Source organism: Rutidosis leptorrhynchoides, chromosome 2 (assembly GCF_046630445.1).
Source record: "Rutidosis leptorrhynchoides isolate AG116_Rl617_1_P2 chromosome 2, CSIRO_AGI_Rlap_v1, whole genome shotgun sequence".
Taxonomy (NCBI): Eukaryota; Viridiplantae; Streptophyta; class Magnoliopsida; order Asterales; family Asteraceae; genus Rutidosis; species Rutidosis leptorrhynchoides.
In genome coordinates, this window is record NC_092334.1 from 73,018,629 (window position 1) to 73,045,775 (window position 27,147).

The 27,147-nt window shown below is 30.6% G+C and overlaps 1 long non-coding RNA gene across 2 annotated transcripts; it reads right to left on the minus strand.

The window, feature by feature from the left end:
* Nucleotides 1-17,467: 17,467 nt before the first annotated feature.
* Nucleotides 17,468-20,085, minus strand: LOC139891011 (uncharacterized). Of its 2 annotated transcripts, XR_011773508.1 has the most exons (5): nt 19,882-20,085; nt 19,279-19,633; nt 19,093-19,168; nt 18,309-18,999; nt 17,468-18,065 (listed from the first exon to the last, which is right to left on the minus strand). It is a non-coding gene; the product is annotated as an uncharacterized lncRNA (long non-coding RNA). The 2 variants fall into 2 exon arrangements; XR_011773509.1 differs by lacking the exon at nt 19,279-19,633 and having other exon boundaries at nt 17,470-18,065.
* Between the last annotated feature and the right edge of the window lie 7,062 nt (nt 20,086-27,147).

The following is a 27,147-nucleotide window of genomic DNA, read 5'->3' on the forward strand; positions in this document are numbered from 1 at the left end:
TGGAGTGAAGTGGGGGATAGACAGATTACGGGTCCGGAGATTATACAAGAAACTACCGAGAAGATTATCCAAATTCAACAACGGTTGAAAACCGCCCAAAGTCGACAAAAGAGCTACGCTGACATTAAAAGAAAAGATATAGAATTTGAAATTGGAGAGATGGTCATGCTTAAAGTTGCACCTTGGAAAGGCGTTGTTCGATTTGGTAAACGAGGGAAATTAAATCCAAGGTATATTGGACCATTCAAGATTATTGATCGTGTCGGACCAGTAGCTTACCGACTTGAGTTACCTCAACAACTCGCGGCTGTACATAACACTTTCCACGTCTCGAATTTGAAGAAATGTTTTGCTAAAGAAGATCTCACTATTCCGTTAGATGAAATTCAAATCAACGAAAAACTCCAATTCATCGAAGAACCCGTCGAAATAATGGATCGTGAGGTTAAAAGACTTAAGCAAAACAAGATACCAATTGTTAAGGTTCGATGGAATGCTCGTAGAGGACCCGAGTTCACCTGGGAGCGTGAAGATCAGATAAAGAAGAAATACCCGCATCTATTTCCAGAAGATTCATCAACACCTTCAACAGCTTAAAATTTCGGGATGAAATTTATTTAACGGGTAGGTACTGTAGTGACCCGAACTTTTCCATGTTTATATATATTAATTGAGATTGATATTTACATGATTAAATGTTTCCAACATGTTAAGCAATCAAACTTGTTAAGACTTGATTAATTGAAATATGTTTCATATAGACAATTGACCACCCAAGTTGACCGGCGATTCACGAACGTTAAAACTTGTAAAAACGACAAGACGATATATATATATGGATATACATATGGTTAACATGAGATTATGATAAGTAAGTATCTCCATAAGTATATTAACAATGAGTTATATACATATAAACAAGACTACTAACTTAAGGATTTCGAAACGAGACATATATGTAACGATTATCGTTGTAACGATATTTAAATGTATATATATCATATTAAGATATATTAATATATCATAATATCATGATAATATAATAATTTAACATCTCATTAGATATAATAAACAATGGGTTAACAACATTAATTGAGATCGTTAACTTAAAGGTTTCAAAACAACACTTACATGTAACGACTAACGATGACTTAACGACTCAGTTAAAATGTATATACATGTAGTGTATTTAGATGTATTAAAATACTTTTGGAAGACTTCAAGACATATATCAAAACACTCATACTTAACGAAAATGGTTACAGTTACTTTTCCATTCTTTTCTTTCATCAAGAATTCTAGTCGTATTCTTACCCGTATTATACACAGCTTCAAAACGTACTTACTATGAGTATATACCAATAGGAACTAGCATGGGATTCCACTCTTGATTATGTCATGTATGACTAATCAATTTTAACTTCTACCATGAGCTAGTCAACTAACTAGAGCTCCTTTTAACCCCACTCACCACTCACCAATTACCACTCATCATTCACTCCATTTCACTTCCAATTCTCTTTCTAATTCTCTCTCAACACACACACACACACACACACACACACTATTATGAACGTATTTTTCCAGTAGTTAATCATCATCTTCATCAAAAATCACTTCAAGAATCAAGCTATAATCATCATAGGAAGAACACTTCAAGAACACTTCAAAAATCCCTTCAAGTTTACTAATTTACTTCCAAGCTTTCTAATCCATTCCAAGTAATCATCTAAGATCAAGAAACCTTTGTTATATACAGTAGGTTATCTTTCTTATTCAAGGTAATATTCATATTCAAACTTTGATTCAATTTCTATAACTATAAACTATCTTAATTCGAGTAAAAATCTTACTTGAACTTGTTTTTGTGTCATGATCCTACTTCAAGAACTTTCAAGCCATCCAAGATCCTTTGAAGCTAGATCATTTCTTGTCACTTCCAGTAGGTTTACCTACTAAACTTGAGGTAGTAATGATGTTCATAACATCATTCGATTCATATATATAAAACTATCTTATTCGAAGGTTTAAACTCGTAATCACTAGAACATAGTTAGTTAATTCTAAACTTGTTCGCAAACAAAAGTTAATCCTTCTAACTTGACTTTTAAAATTAACTACACACATGTTCTATATCTATATGATATGCTAACTTAATGATTTAAAACCTGGAAACACGAAAAACACCGTAAAATCAGATTTACGCCGTCGTAGTAACACCGCGGGCTGTTTTGGGTTAGTTAATTAAAAACTATGATAAACTTTGATTTAAAAGTTGTTATTCTGAGAAAATGATTTTTATTATGAACATGAAACTATATCCAAAAATTATGGTTAAACTCAAAGTGGAAGTATGTTTTCTAAAATGGTCATCTAGACGTCGTTCTTTCGACTGAAATGACTACCTTTACAAAAATGACTTGTAACTTATTTTTCCGACTATAAACCTATACTTTTCTGTTTATATTCATAAAATAGAGTTCAATATGAAACCATAGCAATTTGATTTACTCAAAACGGATTTAAAATGAAGAAGTTATGGGTAAAACAAGATTGGATAATTTTTCTCATTTTAGCTACGTGAAAATTGGTAAGAAATCTATTCCAACCATAACTTAATCAACTTGTATTGTATATTATGTAATCTTGAGATACCATAGACACGTATACAATGTTTCGACCTATCATGTCGACACATCTATATATATTTCGGAACAACCATAGACACTCTATATGTGAATGTTGGAGTTAGCTATACAGGGTTGAGGTTGATTCCAAAATATATATAGTTTGAGTTGTGATCAATACTGAGATACGTATACACTGGTTCGTGGATTGATTCAAGATAATATTTATCGATTTATTTCTGTACATCTAACTTTGGACAACTAGTTGTAGGTTACTAACGAGGACAGCTGAATTAATAAACTTAAAACATCAAAATATATTAAAAGTGTTGTAAATATATTTTAAACATACTTTGATATATATGTATATATTGTTATAGGTTCGTGAATCAACCAGTGGCCAAGTCTTACTTCCCGACGAAGTAAAAATCTGTGAAAGTGAGTTATAGTCCCACTTTTAAAATCTAATATTTTTGGGATGAGAATACATGCAGGTTTTATAAATGATTTACAAAATAGACACAAGTACGTGAAACTACATTCTATGGTTGAATTATCGAAATCGAATATGCCCCTTTTTATTAAGTCTGGTAATCTAAGAATTAGGGAACAGACACCCTAATTGACGCGAATCCTAAAGATAGATCTATTGGGCCTAACAAACCCCATCCAAAGTACCGGATGCTTTAGTACTTCGAAATTTATATCATATCCGAAGGGTGTCCCGGAATGATGGGGATATTCTTATATATATGCATCTTGTTAATGTCGGTTACCAGGTGTTCACCATATGAATGATTTTTATCTCTATGTATGGGATGTGTATTGAAATATGAAATCTTGTGGTCTATTGTTACGATTTGATATATATAGGTTAAACCTATAACTCACCAACATTTTTGTTGACGTTTAAAGCATGTTTATTCTCAGGTGAATACTAAGAGCTTCCGCTGTTGCATACTAAAATAAGGACAAGATTTGAAGTCCATGTTTGTATGATATTGTGTAAAAACTGTATTCAAGAAACTGATTTCGATGTAACATATTTGTATTGTAAACCATTATGTAATGGTCGTGTGTAAACAGGACATTTTAGATTATCATTATTTGATAATCTACGTAAAGCTTTTTAAACCTTTATTTATGAAATAAAGGTTATGGTTTGTTTTAAAAATGAATGCAGTCTTTGAAAAACGTCTCATATAGAGGTCAAAACCTCGCAACGAAATCAATTAATATGGAACGTTTTTAATCAATAAGAACGGGACATTTCAGTGTGTTTAGCTCGCATTCGGTCTTCCATACTTAGAGGTTCCAGATTCTCCATAATTGAATTTGTTGAATCTGAATCACTAGAGGATTCTGATTTAATGGTTGGTTCCTCGACAATTTTTGTTTGAATGATTGGTGGTTCTGGAGGAAAGATTAATGGTTCAGGATCTATGAATTGTCCCTGAATATTCTCCGGATTCTCAATTGTGAGGTCAGGTTCAAAAAATGGATTATCGGAAATTTGAATTGGAGTACTTGGTCGACTGGATGACGATTCTAAAGAAAAATCAACGGCGACAATATTTGCTAGATGTCTTGATCGAGTTACAGGTGGTGAACGCACGAAAGGTGGTGAACGTTTTGCTTGGTGCATTCACTGAATATCCTATTAGTTATAAAAATAAAAATTATATAAGTTATCAAATTAATAGACTTTTCTGCTTTTGCCCACGTTTCGAATAGCCAATAGATGCAGCAGGGAGCCAGAACCCTTTAAATCGGAAGCTCACAACTCAGCTACTAACAAATCCAACTATTACTACGAAGCAGAAAATTTGGATGTCTATCAATTTAACCACTTAAAATAATTTTTTGTCGAAATTTAAAGAAATTTTAGATAAGAAATAGAAAATAAACTAAGTACTAAAAACTAGAGTGGCGAAAAATAAGAAAGAAAAAGAGCGCGTCGAAAAATGTCGAAAAATAAAAGGTCGAAAAATAATAAAAAGAATGTAGCGCGTCGAAACTTAAAAGTCTAAAAACTAATAATTAAAAGTTGTGTCTAAATATATTAAAGCTTACAAGAAATACTATATCCAAAACAACAATAACTTAAAAAGGTACTAAAATATAAAAACGGCGTCGCAAAATCTTTTTTTTATTAGAGTTGCGCTTTCGGCTTTTAACTTTCCCCGGCAGCGGCGCCAAAAATACTTGATGTTATGCGAGGGGTATATGAAATAGTATTAATTTTTACAAGGAAATACTATTAAATACGATACAATTTTACACAAGATATTTATTTATTTATAGAATGGATATACCTAAACCTTGCTACAACACTTATAGGCAGTGTACCTAATCGTACAGTAGTGTAGTTTTTAGTAAGTCCGGTTCATTCCACAGGGATCTTTTAAACAAGCTTAACGCTATATTTTTAGCTTATAATTGTAAAAATATAAAAATATCTATAAGTAGTATTATTATTATAAAAGGGGGTTTTTACCGTTTAATGACCGGTTTGTCGATTTTTAAAACTTTAATCGCAGTTAAAACCTAATGTAAAATATTAAAAATAAATATAACTTAATTTAAAACGTAAAGTAAATAACGATAAATAAAAGTGCAATAATTAAAAGAGTACGAAAATTAAAAGTGCAATTAAATACAAAGACAATAAATAAAAGTGCGATAATTAAAAGTGTAATTAATTATGAAATAAAAGAATTATGCTTATTTAAACTTCCATAATCATGATGTTCGACGTGTTGATTTTTAGTTTATTCCCATAGGTTAATTGTCCTTTGTCCTGGATTATTTGATATGTCCATACATGTGATGACACGTCCTAATTCACCTGGACGAATACATCAACATCTGGTCCCATTGCGAGGTTTTGACCTCTATGTGATACGTTTTGTAACATTGCATTCGTTTGAGAAGGTATTTCATAAATGAATATATAAATTCCAGGTTTTTAACATCTGATGATTCCTACGTATAGACAATCACCATTTAAATGGTTTACAATAATACATCTGTTGACAATACAGTCAAAATAAGGTACATGGTAATGGTTTGGTGAATGCAAGTTTCTTGTATATAGCATGTATGACTCCAAGCACATATCTTGTATCACGTATAAGCAAACAGCGGAAGACTTCTAGAAACCTGAGAATAAACATGCTTCAAGTGTCAACACAAAGGTTGGTGAGTTCATAGTTTTAATATTACACATAATCCGTATATCAATGTGGATTACAAAAGTTTAGTTGTTTCATTCAAAACATTTATCAATATGTTTTAACATTTCAAATCATCTGTATGTAAAGGTTGATCACAAGATCTCAGTTGTTTTATTCAAAACGTTTATCAATAGGTTTTACATAAAAGGTGGACCACAAAATTTCAGTTGTTTCATCCGAAACGTTTATCAATCGGTTCTACAAAATTGAGCACCCTGGTAACCAAGCCTTAACGTTCATAATAAGTACCCCTCGTTTAACATGCAACCAACATGTACAATACACGCAATCCAACGTGTACTAACTTCAAATAGCATACGTCTGTTTTATAGTTCAGGCTAGAGTTTCTTTCTATACCTGGAACAGACGGGGATGTCAAGCCCTATGGATCCATATACAATTATTCGCGCCCACCAGTCCATATCCTATGTACTGACAGCTACTAGTTACCAAAGCTAAGGGATTTTCGGTTTAACTCAGTGTAGAATTTAGTATGTACTTGTGTCTTATTGCGTTTAAAATAAATTGCATGTATTCTCAGCCCAAAAATATTTAAAGTATTTAAAAAGGGAGACTATAAACTCACGCATATAAGTATTGTAAATCAGTTAATAAAGCATTTGCATGTATTCTCAGCCCAAAAATGTATTGAGTAAAAGGGATCATATGAAACTCACGCATATAAGTATTGTAAATCAGTTAATAAAGCATTTGCATGTATTCTCAGCCCAAAAATGTATTGAGTAAAAGGGATCATATGAAACTCACTGTTTAATATTGATATACAATATTGCAGGAAAGCACGTAGACGCATCGGAGATGATAAACACGAGGTTTGATTCACAAAAATACCCCCGAACATTACCCATAATTTCCTTGGTAATAACCCATATTTTCCTTAGCTCTAGCTCGCTCGGAAATTCGTTTTGAAAATTACTTGGACAGCACTCCGTCGTAATATTTTATGTACATTATTATTTTTGTATCGCAAAAATAATAACACTAATAATAAAAAAAATAAGATTAATAATAATCTTATTAATAATAATAATAATAATAATAATTTAAATAATTTAAATAATACGGACTAAAATTAAATTAAATCAGAAGTAGAAATGGTCGAGCTTTTATAGTGTGGCCTGATTTCTCCTTCCATGCGATCGCATGGTTTCATGGGCATATGGCCATGCGATCGCATGGCCAACTGTCACCAGCCTGGTTCGTTTGTTTTTATCTTTGTCGACATAATATAAATATTAATATATAATTTATATAATTAATTATATATTATATTAAATTCACGTGCATAGTTGACTTGTAATTTTTGTTCTGATATGTCGTACGTCGTCACTCGACTTATGTCCCGGTTCCGGTTTCTCGAACGCATTTTCGTTCGCTTAGAAAACTTGCATTTTACATTTCGTGACTCGTACCTTTGTCAAAATATAGCCTTAAATTATCCCTAAACTATACCACTCAAAGTATATCTTAAACTTTCGAGTATTTTGGTCATTTACTTCTATAAATCATCGTCTCGTTATTTGTTAAAATACATTTTAAAATAGTGTTTACTGTAGCAAAGTTACTGTAGCAAAGTAAATTTTTACTGTAGCAAATAGTGATTTTTGAAAACACTGTAGCATTTTGAGTACTGTAGCAATTTGAAAATACTGTAGCAATTTAGTGTTTTACTTGTTCATCTTAAACGTTTTAGTTAACTTATCTAAATATCAATCGAATCAATAATCGAATGTTACTATCATTTACTAAATAACTTGAAATCATATATATTCAAATAGATATATAAACCAATAAGTTTAATGTACGGTATCATGCAATTAAAACTTTGTTACATTTTCAAGTTATAGTATATATATGTATCTATTTACATATAATGGTTCGCGAATCGTTGAGAACAACCGAAGGGTATTTGAATAGTTCAAGATTTTGAGATTCAACTTCATAGGCTTTGCTTATCGTGTCAGAAATGTTAAAGATTAAGTTTAAATTTGGTCAGAAATTTCTGGGTCATCACAGTACCTACCCGTTAAAGAAATTTCGTCCCGAAATTTGAGTGAGGTCGTCATGGCTAACAATAAAAATGTTTTCATGACGAATATGAGTTGATAAATAGAATTTTTTTTTATCACCGTTGAATAATATGGATAAAACAATCCAATTACTCGAAGCGTATAAGAGAAGTTATCGTAATAGAGTGAAATAAAGAATAGAGATGCGTCTTATCTTTTGACGTAGTAACGATTGATTTCCGGAATTTAAGGAATAGAAAATCTTCATAATCTAAATAAGATTTGATTCTTCGAAATTTAAGGAAATTAGGATTTCCTTTGATTAAATGCGTAATTTGCCTCGATTGCTATGTCTGATATTTCGCTATAAATTGACCTCTTCCGTTTCATTTATTTTCACCACTTCTATAATCTTCTTTCTTCCCCAATTAATACATTCAAAAGATTGTGAAAATGCTCAATCCAGTTCTAGTTCTTGAACTAATATTGACGTTTGCCACAATCATCCTTCTTTTCCAGCTCCCACCAGAAGAATCTGTTTATTTCTATTATGCTCTAGGGATTGTTGTATTTATCATTCTCCCGTGTCTTTATATTGCTATACGCATTGATATACATGGTTTATAATATATGTGTTGTTGTCAGGCTTTATATTTTCCCTTATATTTAGGAGCTCCATGCTTTCATTTTTCCTTCCCGACTTCAAGTCAAGCGAATAATGGTCCAGAATTCGTAGCTATGGAGTTTTGGATAAACATAGTTAGTGTTCCGAGAAGGTAATTGTAATGGCACGATCTTGATTTGTCAAATTACCAGAATATCTGGAAAAGACCGAATCATCAAGAAAAGTATTTTCTTGATATATTTAGAGATTAAATAGAATGAAAGAGTTATGTAACATGGTTCATGATGAGGGTGTTATATGTGAACTTTTATCAAGTTCCATTAGAAACTCAGCATGACTTACTGTAATATAATCACGTTGATCAAGTGTCATTATATTATATTAACTCATGCTTCAGTTCCCAACACTACTTCAAAAACATCCATTTTTCAAAATTTTCTGAAATTAGAAACTAAAATAGTTTCTTTTATGATGTAACACAGATAGTGCGAAGAGATGAATGATTTCCGATAAGAATAGGTATGAAGATATCTCCAGAAATATCGAGGATATTTATAATAAAAGATATGATGATATCTTAGAATTTCTAATATCAGAGGATGATGAAGAATATTGTCCGTAAGGGTTTAGATTCAGAAGCAAGGTATTCGTTAATGGCTTCGGCAAATACTTAATCATTTAGATTCTTTGAAAGCAGGTTCAGTCTTTGTGATTTATCCACAGCCTCCTTCATACTTTGCTCAATCCGTTTTCCAGTTCCAAACCTTCTATTTTTCGCAGCTTTACCACCATTCTATTCTTTATCATCAAACTTTTGACCGTTAACATTGTCTTCAGTTTTCGCTGATTCATCAGCTTTCTCAAACTCGAAAAACTGATCGGTAGGTTAGGGTGCTTTTCAGAAGTTCAGAATTAAGCTCATAAGTCCAGAAGATAGATGTTATATATATACATATATATAATTGTTGACGTAGAATTGCTACGAAAATCGAGACGTAATGATTGATGATTCCCAGTGTGTGGTATAACAATTATCGTTACAATGCGATAATGAGTACATGATCAGATTTCAAGGTATATATAGTGATTTCCGGAGAGATTCAAATTGCAGAGTGACGGAGTCGCTGGTACATTTACTGCTAATATGGTGGGATATAAAAGGTTCCCCGGTAACAACAATAGAAAGGGTAATCGTATATGTCAAGGTTTAATTAAGGCTTATCCAGATGAAGTTGACTTACTGAAGTTGTGACAAAACTGGATACTTGAAAAGGAATTGTAAGGCTATTTTCAGTAATAATAATGCCGAAGGATTTATCACAGATACGTGTTAAAGTTTTACTTAGGTTTCGAGAGCTTTCCAGATGTATGATTATAAGTACAAATCTTTCTTCTTGTAGATATCGTGTAGTTGGTTTGTCTTCTCGTTTGTTCATTAGTTGAAGTGTTTTCAAGAATTTTGATGGGTTTGAACGCAAAATGTAATCATATGATGTTCTAGTACAGTCCTGAATTCAAAACATGGTTTTCGAAGCATGGTTTTGAAAGATGTAGGAATCTAAGAGTGATGTTTTCCGTTTAATCTTGACTTGGATTCTGATTTATCGAAATCAGAATATGAAATTGAATGAAAATGATTATTCTGTGATGAACAGATACGTATATCTGTAGGTTTGAGCAGTATAGTTAATGATTGCTGAATCAGAATTGAAGAATGTATAGTGTAACATATTAATGTGGAATTTATATATTTCTAGGGTATTACCTACCCGTTAAAATGTTCTCATCATTAACAGTTTGTACAAAAGGATTTTCAATTACAATCTTTATGAAAATATATGTATGTATATTTCCTTCAGATGTAATATAGATTTAATAAGTTATTAAACTCATTTGGTTTTCTGTTGGAACTAGAAACGAATAATCTCTTCTATATTAAAGATTACATAATCGTTGCAGGATATTTCTCCAATGAAGTTATGAATCAATACTTCATCGTTTATGGTTATTAGTATTCTTCGGTGCCTACGGTGCGTATGAGGTTGATACTCGTGGGACAGATTGTGAGGTTAAGGTTTGCGGTGCGGATGTTGTTATTGGTGGTCTTGGTACTGTTGTTGGTTGTGCTGCTGGTACTGGTGGTGCCGGTGATGCCTGCAAATTGTGCATCATATTCTCCAAAGCCACAACTCGAGCGCGAAGCTCGTTAACTTCTTCTATTATTCCGGGATGATCGGTGGTTCGGACGATCGGATAAATAAGATTTAGAATATGGGATAGTATATAATCGTGATGAGATACTCTGGAGATGAGAGAGAAAATGGTATTACGAACAGGTTCACCGGTAAGTGCTTCAGGTTCTTCGCCAAGAGGTGAATTTGGTTGGTGGAAAGGATCGCCTTCCTCTTGTCTCCATTGATTAAGTTGATTACGAACCCATCCCCAATTCATCCAGAATTGGTGGTGACTGATTGGTTGATTTATTCCGGTTACACTGTTTTCGGAACTCAGGTGGAAATCCATATCGGAATCCAAAGAACTCGAATTACTTGCAGAATTCATCTTACACGGTTAGATAAAGAATTTTCAATGTGAAATGATTTTCGGATATCGGATGATATTCTAATTACATAGAATAACTATATATAGTACAAAGGTTCCGCAAATTACGGAGAAACTTTCGAAAACTGTCAAGTAAAGGTAACAGTAACAGATACGCTAAGATATTCATTTTGTCTATACACTAGTCATGCAATCCATGCAATAAGGTGTGTCTAGGCTACAATTGATAAGCAGGTACTTTTCCACACAAGGAATGATAAGCAGGTAATTTTTCACACAAGGAATGATAAGCAGGTAATTTCTAACAAGAAATTATAAGCAACAACTTTTATCATGCAAACATGGTCGAAGTCCAGACTCACTAATGTATCCTAACAATAACCGGTTAGACACACTAATGCAAATTCTGGTTCGCTAAGACCAACACTCTGATACCAACTGTGATGACCCGTCCTAATTCACCTGGACGAATACATCAACATCTGGTCCCATTGCGAGGTTTTGACCTCTATGTGATACATTTTGTAACATTGCATTCGTTTGAGAAGGTATTTCATAAATGAATATATAAATTCCAGGTTTTTAACATCTGATGATTCCTACGTATAGACAATCACCATTTAAATGGTTTACAATAATACATCTGTTGACAATACAGTCAAAATAAGGTACATGGTAATGGTTTGGTGAATGCAAGTTTCTTGTATATAGCATGTATGACTCCAAGCACATATCTTGTATCACGTATAAGCAAACAGCGGAAGACTTCTAGAAACCTGAGAATAAACATGCTTCAAGTGTCAACACAAAGGTTGGTGAGTTCATAGTTTTAATATTACACATAATCCGTATATCAATGTGGATTACAAAAGTTCAGTTGTTTCATTCAAAACGTTTATCAATATGTTTTAACATTTCAAATCATCTGTATGTAAAGGTTGATCACAAGATCTCAGTTGTTTTATTCAAAACGTTTATCGATAGGTTTTACAGAAAAGGTGGACCACAAGATTTCAGTTGTTTCATCCGAAACGTTTATCAATCGGTTCTACAAAATTGAGCACCCTGGTAACCAAGCCTTAACGTTTATAATAAGTACCCCTCGTTTAACATGCAACCAACATGTACAATACACGCAATCTAACGTGTACTAACTTCAAATAGCATACGTCTGTTTTATAGTTCAGGCTAGAGTTTCTTTCTATACCTGGAACAGACGGGGATGTCAAGCCCTATGGATCCATATACAATTATTCGTGCCCACCAGTCCATATCCTATGTACTGGCAGCTACTAGTTACCAAAGCTAAGGGATTTTCGGTTTAACTCAGTGTAGAATTTAGTATGTACTTGTGTCTTATTGCGTTTAAAATAAATTGCATGTATTCTCAGCCCAAAAATATTTAAAGTATTTAAAAAGGGAGACTATAAACTCACGCATATAAGTATTGTAAATCAGTTAGTAAAGCATTTGCATGTATTCTCATCCCAAAAATGTATTGAGTAAAAGGGATCATATGAAACTCACGCATATAAGTATTGTAAATCAGTTAATAAAGCATTTGCATGTATTCTCAGCCCAAAAATGTATTGAGTAAAAGGGATCATATGAAACTCACTGTTTAATATTGATATACAATATTGCAGGAAAGCACATAGACGCATCGAAGATGATAAACACGAGGTTTGATTCACAAAAATACCCCCGAACATTACCCATAATTTCCTTGGTAATAACCCATATTTTCCTTAGCTCTAGCTCGCTCGGAAATTCGTTTTGAAAATTACTTGGACAGCACTCCGTCGTAATATTTTATGTACATTATTATTTTTGTATCGCAAAAATAATAACACTAATAATAAAAATAATAAGATTAATAATAATCTTATTATTAATAATAATAATAATAATAATAATAATTTAAATAATTTAAATAATACGGAGTAAAATTAAATTAAATCGGAAGTAGAAATGGTCGAGCTTTTATAGTGTGGCCTGATTTCTCCTTCCATGCGATCGCATGGTTTCATGGGCATATGGCCATGCGATCGCATGGCCAACTGACACCAGCCGGGTTCGTTTGTTTTTATCTTTGTCGACATAATATAAATATTAATATATAATATATATAATTTATATAATTAATTATATATTATATTAAATTAACGTGCATTGTTGACTTGTAATTTTTGTTCCGATATGTCGTACATCGTCACTCGACTTATGTCCCGGTTCCGGTTTCTTGAACGCATTTTCGTACGCTTAGAAAACTTGCATTTTACATTTCGTGACTCGTACCTTTGTCAAAATATAGCCTTAAATTATCCCTAAACTATACCACTCAAAGTATATCTTAAACTTTCGAGTATTTTGGTCATTTACTTCTATAAATCATCGTCTCGTTATTTGTTAAAATACATTTTAAAATAGTGTTTTACTGTAGCAAAGTTACTGTAGCAAAGTAAATTTTTACTGCAGCAAATAGTGATTTTTGAAAACACTGTAGCATTTTGAGTACTGTAGCAATTTGAAAATACTGTAGCAATTTAGTGTTTTACTTGTTCATCTTAAACATTTTAGTTAACTTATCTAAATATCAATCGAATCAATAATCGAATGTTACTATCGTTTACTAAATAACTTGAAATCATATATATTCAAATAGATATATAAACCAATAAGTTTAATGTACGGTATCATGCAATTAAAACTTTGTTACGTTTTCAAGTTATAGTATATATATGTATCTATTTACATATAATGGTTCGCGAATCGTTGAGAACAACCGAAGGGTATTTGAATAGTTCAAGATTTTGAGATTCAACTTCATAGGCTTTGCTTATCGTGTCGGAAATGTTAAAGATTAAGTTTAAATTTGGTCAGAAATTTTCGGGTCATCACAATACAGATTTGTCCATAATAGTCCATCAGTCATAATCATAAAATGCGGAAGTCTTCGTCAAATTATTCTTATTCCCGAAGTCAAATATTCCAACTAATTGGGGATTCTAATTGTAACAAGGTCTTAATATTTTGTTTAATGAATACACCAGGTTATCGACTGCATGTAAACCAAGGTTTTACTACTTTGTTAACAATTACACCAATTACCCTTGAATGTAATCCACCCCTGTTTCAACAAGTCTATTAACTATTAATCCAGTTCCGTGTCCGGTAAAATGAACAATTATTGGTATTTATAGATATCCCGCCCACCGTGCCCAGTCAAGCGTATGTGGTTATAAATAAATACGTCAAATTATAAGTCTATATATTAAATTAACGAGGTATCGTTTAGTTAATATAAAGCCCATTAATAGCCCATAGTCTAATTTCCACAAGTGTCGTTCTTTTATCCAAACCCCAATTATGGTACAAAGCCCAATTACCCAATTTTAATATTTAGCCCAACATCACGATTATTTCGGCATTAAATAAGCATAATACTAACTTAGCTACGAAACATTAAATTAAAAATAACATTAACCATAACTTACAGTGATTAAAAATAGCGTAGCGTTACACGGACAGAATTTCGACTTACACCCTTACAACATTCGCTAACATACCCTTATTATTAGAATTTAAAATTAAAATTAAAATATAATATATATATATATATATATATATATATATATATATATATATATATATATATATATATATATATATATATATATATATATATATATATATTTACGTATATGAATGAGAAGAGAAAAAGATGATCGAATTCAGCAAAATGCGTTGCCTTTTATAGGCCCCATCTGGATACTGTGCACTCCGCGAGTGCGGTTTTTCTTGCCTTCTAAGCTCCGCGAGTGCGGAGCTGTGGATTCCAGCTCACTCTTTGGATCCTAGCTTTGCCGACGGTTTTTATTATATAACTATAATATATATATAATTTATATAATTAATTATATATTATATTATATTTATATACATAATTAATTTGTAACTTTTGGTCCGTTGCGTCGAGCGTTGAGAGTTGGTTCATGTCTTGGTTCCGGATTTTCGAATGCCTTTTCGTATAATTTAATATCTTGTACTTTGCGTTTTGCGTCTTGTACTCTTGTAATTTTGAGACGCTTCTCACCAATAATTTGAACCACTTTGATTGTACTTTGTAATTTTGAGCTTTTTGGTCGTTTGCGTCTTCAAATCGTCGAATCTGTCTTTTGTCTTCACCTTTTAATATTTAAACGAATATCACTTGTAAATAGGATAATTGCAACTAAAAGCTTGTCTTTCTTGAGAGATAATGCTATAAAATATATGTTCGTTTTTAGCATTATCACCATATCTTTTAATCCGTTCATTGAAATTACGCGATCTCTAAATGAAAAGTTATTGATTTTTCGCCAACTTTCCAAAAACATGCATATCATATACCTTATATCAGTAATATATGTATTAAATTCGTGATCTATCATAAACAATTTAACGACAAAATTAATCGTACTAGCATGCATAATCCTATATACTCGAGCACTAGTCAGGGATACACTATTAATATATAATAGATAAGATATAAATGCTTACGTATCAATATTGTGATTCAATATTGTAGAAAAGTACGTAGACGCAACGAAAATGATAAACGCTAGGTTGACCTTTGATTCATGATCATAACCCCCAAGCAATACCCATAACCTCCATAGTTATAACCGATAATTTCCTTAGCTCTATCCCGCTCGAAAAGCTTGTTTTGAAAATAACCCGCTCATGACCTCGTCGTAGTATTTTATGTATAATATTAATAATAATAATATAATACAAATAATAATAAGATTTATAATAATAGTAATAGTAATAATAATAATAATAATAATAATAATAATAATAATAATAATAATAATAATAATAATAATAATAATAATAATAATAATAATAATAATAAATACTGAGTGAAATAAAAAGGTTTAAATGCAATGGATTCGGCAGAAACTTGGGCTATTTATAGAAGAATTCTGATTCCTGACCGCCATGCGATCGCATGGGTTTTATGCCTATTTCTCATGCGATCGCATGGCCCCAAAATCCAGCTCACAATTTTTTTTGTTTTCTTATTTGTCGACATATATATATATATATATATATATATATATATATATATATATATATATATATATATATATATATATATATATATATATATATATACATATACATATACATATATATATATATATATATAATATATAATTTATATAATTAATTATATATTATATTAAATTCATGTGTATAGTTGACTTGTAATTTTCGTTCGGATGACTCGTACGTTGTCGCTCGACTTATGTCCCGGTTCCGGTTTCTCTAACGCATTTTCGTACGCTTAGAAAACTCGCAATTTACGTTTTGTGACTCGTACCTTTGTCAAAATATAGTCTTAAATTATCAATAAACTATATCATTCAAAGTGTATCTTAAACTTTCTAGTGTTTTGGTCATTTACTTCTATAAATCATTGTCTCGCTATTTGCTAATATATATATATATAATAACAAATCGTTTTATGACCAAGTTAATATATATTTTCAACATTCATAAACACGTTTTAATTATACTTCGCAAGTTATTCATACAATTAATATTTCAACTTATCATATATATTTAAATAAATATTTAAACCAATAAGTTTAATGTACGGTATCAAACAATTAATACATTGTTATGTTTTCAAGTTATAGTATATATATATGTATCTATATACATATAATTGTTCGCGAATCGTCAAGAACAACCGAAAGGTATTTGAATATATGAAAGTAGTTCAAAAATTTTGAGATTCAGTTTTACAGTTGCTTATCGTGTCGGAAATGTTAATCATACAAAGATTAAGTTTAAATTTGGTCGGAAATTTCCGGGTCATCACACCGGTCCTCTTGTATATGGCTTAAAGTGATTAGTAACCAGTGCCTATAAGCTGTGCTTGATGCTTGTAGTGATGTCCACCTAGATATTACCATTCACTTAGCGTTATGCTAATTCCCCCACACAGTTTTACCCTGCAGGTATAGATTAGCAGCTTTTGGTGGGTTTTGCAAGGCAAGTGAAGATGTTTGACACAGTGTATAACTCTGATGTTTTATAATAAACTATATGGTCGAATGGTTTGTATTAATAATGTAACACCTGTGATTTTGTGTTATCATATAATTATGTACTAATATTTGATGTGAAAACCTTCAAGTCTTCCGGTGTCTTTAAAAAAAATGCCCGTAAAAAGTACGGTGTTACACTAACACAGTTTGTTGACATCATATCTTCATACTCATTATACACCAAATATATATCAAAAAAAAATATATGTATACTAAACTCAAGTTATCACTCAAGTTATCAATGGGTATAAATTACCCATACAATAATTCAAAATGGGTCAAAATTCAACTTATGTGAACAAACTAAATATGTATCTCCAATCTAAGTTTTGAACATACACTAAATATGTGCACATAAAAAAAATCCAACTAATTAATTCTAAGTACTAAGAACAAAAATTCATGAACATAAATATAGAACTAATACATCAGCTACACATGAATAAAAATGAACAAAATAGATGAGTAACAAAATAGAACTTTTGCCCACGCTTTATACCATGCTTGGGATCAAATGCCCATTGAGTTACAAAATAGCTAAATCAAACAATTATCAAATGCCCATTTGTAGTTTTTGAAAACAGAGCACTCACCTTTTGGATTCAAATCCGCTACGTGATCTACCGAAAAAAGTAACAGTATGTCTCCATAAGTCTGATTTTAAGTAGAAAACGAACCCGGCGTAGCGAGCAAAATAACAGCACCAACATGTTTAAACTGTTCTTTTCGGTAGTCTTCGAAATCAACTTGCGTTCTTTATCGGTAGTTCAAATAAAATCCATAACAGTGCATTATTGTGATCTCTTGGAAGACACAAATGACTCAATCATTTTGCAACCTCCAAAATTAACATGTTGTATTTGACCCAACCATTTTGCCACCTTCACAAATTTAAGACGAATGAAAAAATCCAAGAAAAATATTTAGAAATAAACTCATAACTAAATCAAAACATTAAAAAGAAAATTTATAATTCAAAGATTAAGAATCGAACGACATACCAAGTCAGTCTCATAATCACTTGACTGATTATGGAGACATACATTAGCATAAGACGAATTTATACAAAAAAATGTTTAGACAATCAAGGACTTATACTATATGCAGGTGCAAAGAACACTCACCATTTGGGCTCGTTCATGCTTTTTTCAGTTGCTTCATCTTTAAATAGCCTTTTTACTTGAAACACTAAATGTTGCTAGTTGCCACCTGGTGTCACTACAAACACAAATGTACAAATCAAAGCCAACAACATCAAATACCTAATCAAATCTTTAGCAAAAGAACACAATTAAATAGTCATATACCTTTCCTTTGAACTCACCGAATACAATCAAATAACTATATTAACTTTATTCAACAAAAGAGATAATGGTTCGTAAAGTTTCCTTTCATTCGCAGTTCAAAGTTAATACATAAGTAGGTCCAAATCTACAACCAAAATTAAAATCAAACCATCTTCAAAGATAAATAAAAGAAAAAAAACAATAACTTGATACATTATCCACCAATTACAGCAATATATCGATTATTAACTTAAAAACAAAAGAAAAGGAGAAATTTAATAAACTTGATATTAAATACATGTTTTAACATTACTTACCAAAAAACTCTGGAGTTTTCGAGAATTGATCACCAAAATATTGATCATGTACACACATATATCCAAGCATACCAGAAAATGAATATATAAATATTGCGTGGTATTTTAGCCAAAATAAAATTCTTTTAGGAGTATATACATACCTGCAATTCAGGGTCCTTGAGCCATTACACAGCCCCTGCCAACGTTTAAAATTCAATTATCTGTGATACCTGCGACCAGCTCATTAAAATGAGTTCTCAAATACAACTATAAAATCATTGTCTTTACCTAAAATTAAATATATCAATTATATCATATTCTACCTGAAACGGGATGAGTTACAATTATGTCAACTCCAAGCAGTTTAAATTTAAGTCATTCAGTAAGCCATCTAGGTAACTGCATAAAACAAACCAGTTGAAGTAATAATACCATGATTGGAGTACATAAGGATTCCAAATTGAGATGAAAAAAATTATCTAAAATGAAAAAACCAAAATGCATTTTACCTTCAATATTTCGAGCAACATAATCAATATAACTTTTTTTCTGTATTTGATCAACAAAAACTAATCGAACTCCAATTCTTACACGAAGTGTAAGGAATGGTTTAACATAAAAATGGGATAAAGATTATATAATTGAGCAATAGATCACATGATTAAAAAATCCATCAACACTAATAAACATAATGGAAATTGTTAGTCGGTGATATATGAGTTTATCGAGTACATTCACTTGTTGATTATTCATAGATTCTTCATTAATGATCAATCGAAACTGACAGGGATTAAAAGAACGGTTCAGTCAATTGCTTGTTATCGATTTTGCAACAACCATAGTAGAAACATCCATTTATCGTTCCTGATTTAGAACGTATTGAATCAATACCATGATTTATCATACAAAATGAACAAACAAACCAACTTATCACCAGATTCAAAACATCTTTCATTATAATAATAATCAATACCATGATTCATATAGATTAATAATAATAATATCAACGATTGCTATTTTATCTTGAAACTTTATAACAAAGCACTACTAATTATCAAATCAATAAAATTATGGAAAGAAATTTCAATTTGAAGCAGATTCGAAAGCCTTACATCGAGATTCAACCAATTGGTGCTTTTCAATCCAATCTGATAACGTGGAGTGTGAAAAGATAAAGAAAAAGAGTTGAAGAAGATGATGTAAACCCTAATTTTTACTTGATTTTTACTTGATGAAAGTGGTGGTGGTTTAGGCGATGATGATGGCCTGAGGGGTTTTTTAGGGTTTTGATGGATGAATGGAGATGGAGATGGAATTGATTTTGTATTTCAATTAGACGAAGAAGTGGATGATGGAGAAGCTTTCGACTAAGTAGATTGATGTTATGCCAGGTGTATATCAAATAGCTTATATTTTACAACGAAATACTATTAAATACGATATAATTTTACACAAGATATTTATTTATTTATAGAATGGATATACTTAAATCTTGCTACAACACTTATAGGCAGTGTACCTAATCGTACAGTAGTATAGTTTTTAGTAAGTCAGGTTCGTTCTACAGGGAGATCTTTAAACAAAGCTTAACGCTATATTAGTTTTAATTTATAAAAATACAAATATATATAAGTAATATTATTATTATAAAAAGGGGGGTTTTTACCGTTTAATGACCGGTTTGTCGATTTTAAAACTTTAGTCGCAGTTAAAACCTAATGTAAAATATTAAAAATAAATATAACTTAATTTAAAGCGTAAAGTAAATAACGATAATGAAATTGCGATAAATAAAAGTGCGATAAAATAAACTTGCGATAATTAAAAAGTACGATAATTAAAAGTGCAATTAAATACAATAACAATAAATAAAAGTGCGATAATTAAAAGTGCAATTAAATATAAAATAAAGGAAATTAAATATGAAATAAAGGAATTATGCTTATTTAAACTTCCGTAATCATGATGTTTGACGTGTTGATTTTAGTTTTATGCCCATGGGTTAATTGTCCTTTGTCCTGGATTATTCAATATGTCCGTCTGGTTTTTGTCCATAACAGTCCATCAGTCATAAATATAAAGTGCGAGTATCCTCGTCAAATTATCCTTATACCCGAAGTCAAATATTCCAACTAATTGGGGACTTAAACTGTAACAAGGTCTTAATACTTTGTTTAATAATTACACCAGGATATCGACTGAGTGTAACCCAAGGTTTTAATACTTTGTTATCAATTATGCCAAGTGTCCTTGTACATAATTTCACCCCTGTTTTAATAATTCTAGTGACTATTAATCCATTCCCGTGTCCGGTTAAATGAACGATTATTCGTACATATAAATATCCCGCCCATCGTGTCCGATCGAGTGTATATGGTTATTTATAGGTATGTCTAATTGTAAATCTTTATATTAAAATTAACAAACTATCATTTAGTTAAACAAATATAAAGCTCATTAATAGCCCATAGTCTAATTTCCACAAGTGTCGTTCTTTTGTCCAAACCCCAATTATGGTACAAAGCCCAATTACCCAATTTTAGTAATTAGCCCAACATCATGATTACTTCGTTTTAAATAAGCATAATAATAACTTAGCTACGAGACATTAATGTAAAAAGGTTGAACATAACTTACAATGATTAAAAATAGCGTAGCGTTACACGGACAGAATTTCGACTTACACCCTTACAACATTCGCTAACATACCCTTATTATTAGAAATTAAAATTAAAATTATAATATAAATATATATATAATACGTTTAGATAGAGAGATTGATATATGATGGATTATGATGAACCAAACACGCGAATTTATAGGGCTGTGGCCAGATACTGTTGGCCATGCGATCGCATGGGAATTACTCTTCAAGGCCATGCGATCGCATGGCCTCTATTTCCAGCTCACATGAGCTTGTTTTCTTATGCCGACGGTTTTTAAATATAATATAATATATATATTAATTTTAAGAATTAATTATATATTATATTATATTCATGTGCATAGTTGACTTGTAATTTTTAGTCCGTTGCGTCGAGCGTTGAGAGTTGACTCTGGTCCCGGTTTCGGATTTTCGAACGTCCTTGCGTACAATTTAATATCTTGTACTTTGCGTTTTGAATCTTGTACTCTTGTAATTCTGAGACGTTTCTTATCAATAATTGGAACCTCTTTGATTGTACTTTGTACTTTTGAGCTTTTTGGTCGTTTGCGTCTTCAATTCGTCGAATCTGTCTTTTGTCTTCACCTTTTATTATTTAAACGAATATCACTTGTAAATAGAACAATTGCAACTAAAAGCTTGTCTTTCTTGAGGGATAATGCTATGAAATATATGTTCGTTTTTAGCATTATCAAATATTCCCACACTTGAGTGTTGCTTGTCCTCAAGCAATATAGTCTTGTAAGACCCGAGTATTTGTAGTGTATATAAGTGTAATGTTCGATACTTGAAATGGGGTTTTGGTTATATATTTAAAAGCAAGAAAGAAGCTGAACTGGAGGTGTCGCGCGCCGCGCGGCCTGGTGGCGCGCCGCGCCATCTGTCTGCGACAGATTCTCCTCTTCTTTTAAAATAGATATTTTGAGGGCATTTTGGTCAAAACACATTGGAGCCCGAATTTAATGCCTTGGATCAGTTTTGGAGCTTCATTCACTCCATTCCCAACAACCTTATCTTCTCCAATTAAACTCTAGAGAGAGAGTGCAATCCTTGAGAAAGAAAGCTCCATTAAAGGGTGAAAGAGGTTGAATCGGGTCTTGGTGCAAGTTTTAAAGTCGTTCATCTAGTCGATAGCTACGTGGTGATTGTGTTGGTAAGTTATAAAACCTGATTTCTTACTTTAATTGCTTTAAGGGTTAGGGTTTGGGCTAGTGATGAACCAAAGACCCATTTTGTTAGTATTTTGGGGATTTTGGGTGAATATGGGTTATGACGGCTCATTGATGACTAACCTAGGGTTTGAATGTGTTAATTGGACTTTTGAGTCTTAAATTTGGTTAGTTAGTTGCTATAACACTTTAATAAAATGTAAATGGGTGTGTTGACCTTGACTGTGAAGACCCGTCCTAATCCATCCGGACGAAGTCCATATCGATTATAAACGATTCACAACAGTTGATTACATCGCGAGGTACTTGACCTCTATATGATACATTTTACAAACATTGCATTCGTTTTTGAAAAGACAAACTTTCATTACATCGAAAGTTGACAGGCATGCATACCATTTCATAATATATCCAACTATAATTGACTTGATAATAATCTTGATGAACTCGACGACTCGAATGCAACGTCTTTTGAAATATGCCATGAATGACTCCAAGTAATATCTATAAAATGAGCAAATACACAGCGGAAGATTTCTTTCGTACCTGAGAATAAACATGCTTTAAAGTGTCAACCAAAAGGTTGGTGAGTTCATTAGTTTAACTTAAACAATCGTTTCCATCATTTTAATAGACCACAAGATTTCAGATTTTCATTTCTCATAAACATACGTCCCATGCATAGAGATAAAAATATCATTCATATGGATTGAACACCTGGTAACCGACATTAACAATATGCATATATAAGAATATCCCCATCATTCCGGGATCCTCCTTCGGACATGATATAAATTTCGAAGTACTAAAACATCCGGTACTTTGGATGGGGCTTGTTGGGCCCGATAGATCTATCTTTAGGATTCGCGCCAATTAGGGTGTCTGTTCCCTAATTCTTAGATTACCAGACTTAATAAAAAGGGGCATATTCGACTTCGATAATCCAACCATAGAATGTAGTTTCACGTACTTGTGTCAATTTTGTAAAACAGTTATAAAAGTTGCGCATGTATTCTCAGCCCAAAAATATAAAGGGTAAAAAGGCAAATGAAACTCACGATACTGTATTTTGTAGTAAAAATATATATGACGTCATTGAACAATGCAGGGTTAGCCTCGGATTCACGAACCTATATCAATTGTGTATATATTAATACATATAATGTAAGTTACAAAATTTCATTTATTAATATGTATTATTTATATATTATAGTTTTGTAGAATTTATTCTAACGTTTATTTTAAAACGTATACTTATATTATATTTTAAGTTATATTTTATATATATATATCGATTTTATGTATATATATCTATAATGATTTACGTTTATATAAATAGTGACATTAATATATTTATATACATATATTTGTGGTTAGTATTGTATTTATGAAATTTTATTAGTTTGTTATGTGAATTATTAATACAATCCTAGTATATACCATAAGTATATATATAGTGTACAAAAGATTTATTTGTTAAAATAATAATTTAGATAATAATGATTTACTACTAATAATAATAATAATAATTTTATTAATAATGATAATACTAATAGCAAAAAAAATGAAAATGATAACTGTTAATGATACTAATAATTATAACTCTAAAATAATATTAATACTAATACCATACTTATGTTAATAATAAGGGTTCTAATATTTATAAAATGATAAATGATAATCATAATAATACTAGTAAATATTAATGATGATACTGATAAATATGATATTATTAATTGTAAATGTACTGATGATACTATTATTTATAAACCGGTACAAATTCTAATATTGATGATAATAATATATTTTTATTTCCTTCATAATAATAATAATGATAATCATAATCATAATCCTAATGATGCTAAAATACTAAAATGATAAGTTTATTACTAATAATAATATTATTAATACCTATCATAATAATAATAGTAATGTCTATAATACTTTCAAATATGATAACAAGTATGATACTAATAATAACAATAACAATAACAATCAAAACAATCACACTAATAATAATAATACTAATAATAATTAATATATAATAACAATAATAAAATTAGAAAAGAAAACTACCTCACATGAAAAGAGTTTCAAAAAAAAAAAAACTGCCGTCCTCTGGACTCGATCTCGTGACCACATGCTCACACGCAAACACTCTCGACCATCCCACCAACTCTGATTCTCTGTACTAATATCGAATTTAAATTTTATATATAAACTGTTTTTCTTCTATTCCTCTTCTTCTCCACAAGTCTCATGGATTCAACAAAACATCAATAACAAAAAAAAAAAAAAACAAAATCGGGGTTCCCTTTAAAGCTTCAAAACATTACAGAAAAAAAATAATTTGGGTTCTAAAATAAAAAAAAAATATACTAAAGGCCTACTGCAGCGTCGGTTCTTGGAACAAAAAAAAATTGATTTCGTAATAGATAACATTATAGATAATGTTTATAACACGAAATAGTTTTCTAAACATGTATAAAAACTACTGGAATCGTCAATTTGATCAGAAACATATACACGAACGCGAATTTGTCTCAAGAACTATTGTTGACTTTTTTTAAACTAAATTTGACTTCAAAATTCAAGATCGATATAAAGATTTGAGAGTTGAGATTTTGCAGATAGATTCAAAGAAAGATTTCTAACCTTTCTGCATTTTTAGATTTTGAAACTTTATTCGAAATTGAATTAAGAGAAAAAAAAATTGGAGCGTGCAGAGAAGAAGAAAAAAAAAATATCGATGTGCTTTTTAATCCCATTGGATTTCCTTTTTATTTGATTTGCAATTATACATAATCATGTTGTAATAATAGAGATCGGTTGATAAAAATGGAGAAAATGTCAACACAGGTTCACGAGTTGGGAGCAGGAAAGAAACAAAAAAAAAAAATAATAGAGATAAAGGATACAGAGGTCACGCGTATAATATAGATCCCTACTGTTTTTTTTTAATTAATAATAATAATATATAATAAAAATACTATTAATATCTAATAATATTAATAAAATTAATAATAATGATAAATATAATATTAATGATAATAATAATTGTAAAAATGATAATAATAATAATAATAATAATAATACCATACTAATTATGATAATATTAATATTTTATCGATAATAATAATATTAGTAATAATAATCTAATATATACATCCAATTTCATCTTTATATGATATAAAGTGATATTATGAATACAAATATTGATATTTGACGATACAAATAACATTACTACAACAACTATATTTGTATTTAAATTTAATTTATTAATATCATCTATTATTATGTAATATTTAATAATTATGTAATATGTATTGTAACATATACTGAATATTATATATTTATGCATTTTAATATAAATATATTATAATATTTATTTACATACTAATTATATTATACTTATGTATGTAATTATGAAAAATATAAATGTTTTATATATGTAAGTATTATATATATTTATTAAAATAGTACATTATTTCATCATAGATATATTATAAATTTCTACATATACATAATATAATAATTATGTATAAAATCATATATATATAGTTATATTTATGTATATATGTATACTACCATATATATAAAATCATGTTTTAAATGTTGAGTAGATGATTAATTATGTATATTAAACAATTAACTACAAAGTATAACATTGTACATTTAATATTTTGATAACGTTGGTAAAATATGTTTGAATCATTTATATACAATATACTATATATATTCAAAATGAAAATCTTTAGTTATTAAATGTTATCTTTTATAATAACAAAATTACTTAATAGTTCATTAATACTAATATAATTAGTTTTATATATAATTATTTATATTTACATTCTTAGTTACAATTAAAGGTTCGTGAATCGTCGGAAATAGTTAAAGGTCAAATGTTATCATGAAATAGTTCAAACATAATGAGACTCGGTTTAATAGACTTTGCTTATCGAGTCGAATCATATAAGATTATGTTTAAATTTGGTTAGAAATTCCCGGGTCATCACATTGAAATGGGTCAAATGAGTCTTTAATGACCTAAGTGGCCTAGCAAGTATTAAAACGAGTTAGCCTTGCGACCTAAATGTGTTTTAAACCCATCTTGATGAATGATTAGAGTTTTGGTGTGTGTTGACCCAATTTAGGGTTAAGGGTGCAAATGGGTTGAAATTGCGCCTTGGGTCAAAATGGCTTAGAATGGTGAAAAGGGTTTGGTTGACCGACTTGAGTTTGCGTTTGATGATGTGTATTATATGATAGGTAAGTTACTTTGAGGTCTTGCAAGCTCGAGGATCTTTTCACAAGACTTTGAGGTGAGTGGAATAATTATATGCGTATGTATATAATGTGTCTATTTGTTGTAGCGTGAAATTTGTAGTGTCGAGGTGCTAAGACACCATGTTTCATGTGAAGAGTGTAGCATCGAGGTGTTAAGATGCCACTCGGGTGTAGCATCGAGGTGTTAAGATGCCACCTAGGAGTGTAGTGTCGAGGTGTTAAGACGCCACTCCGTAAATTAATGAGTGATGCATCGA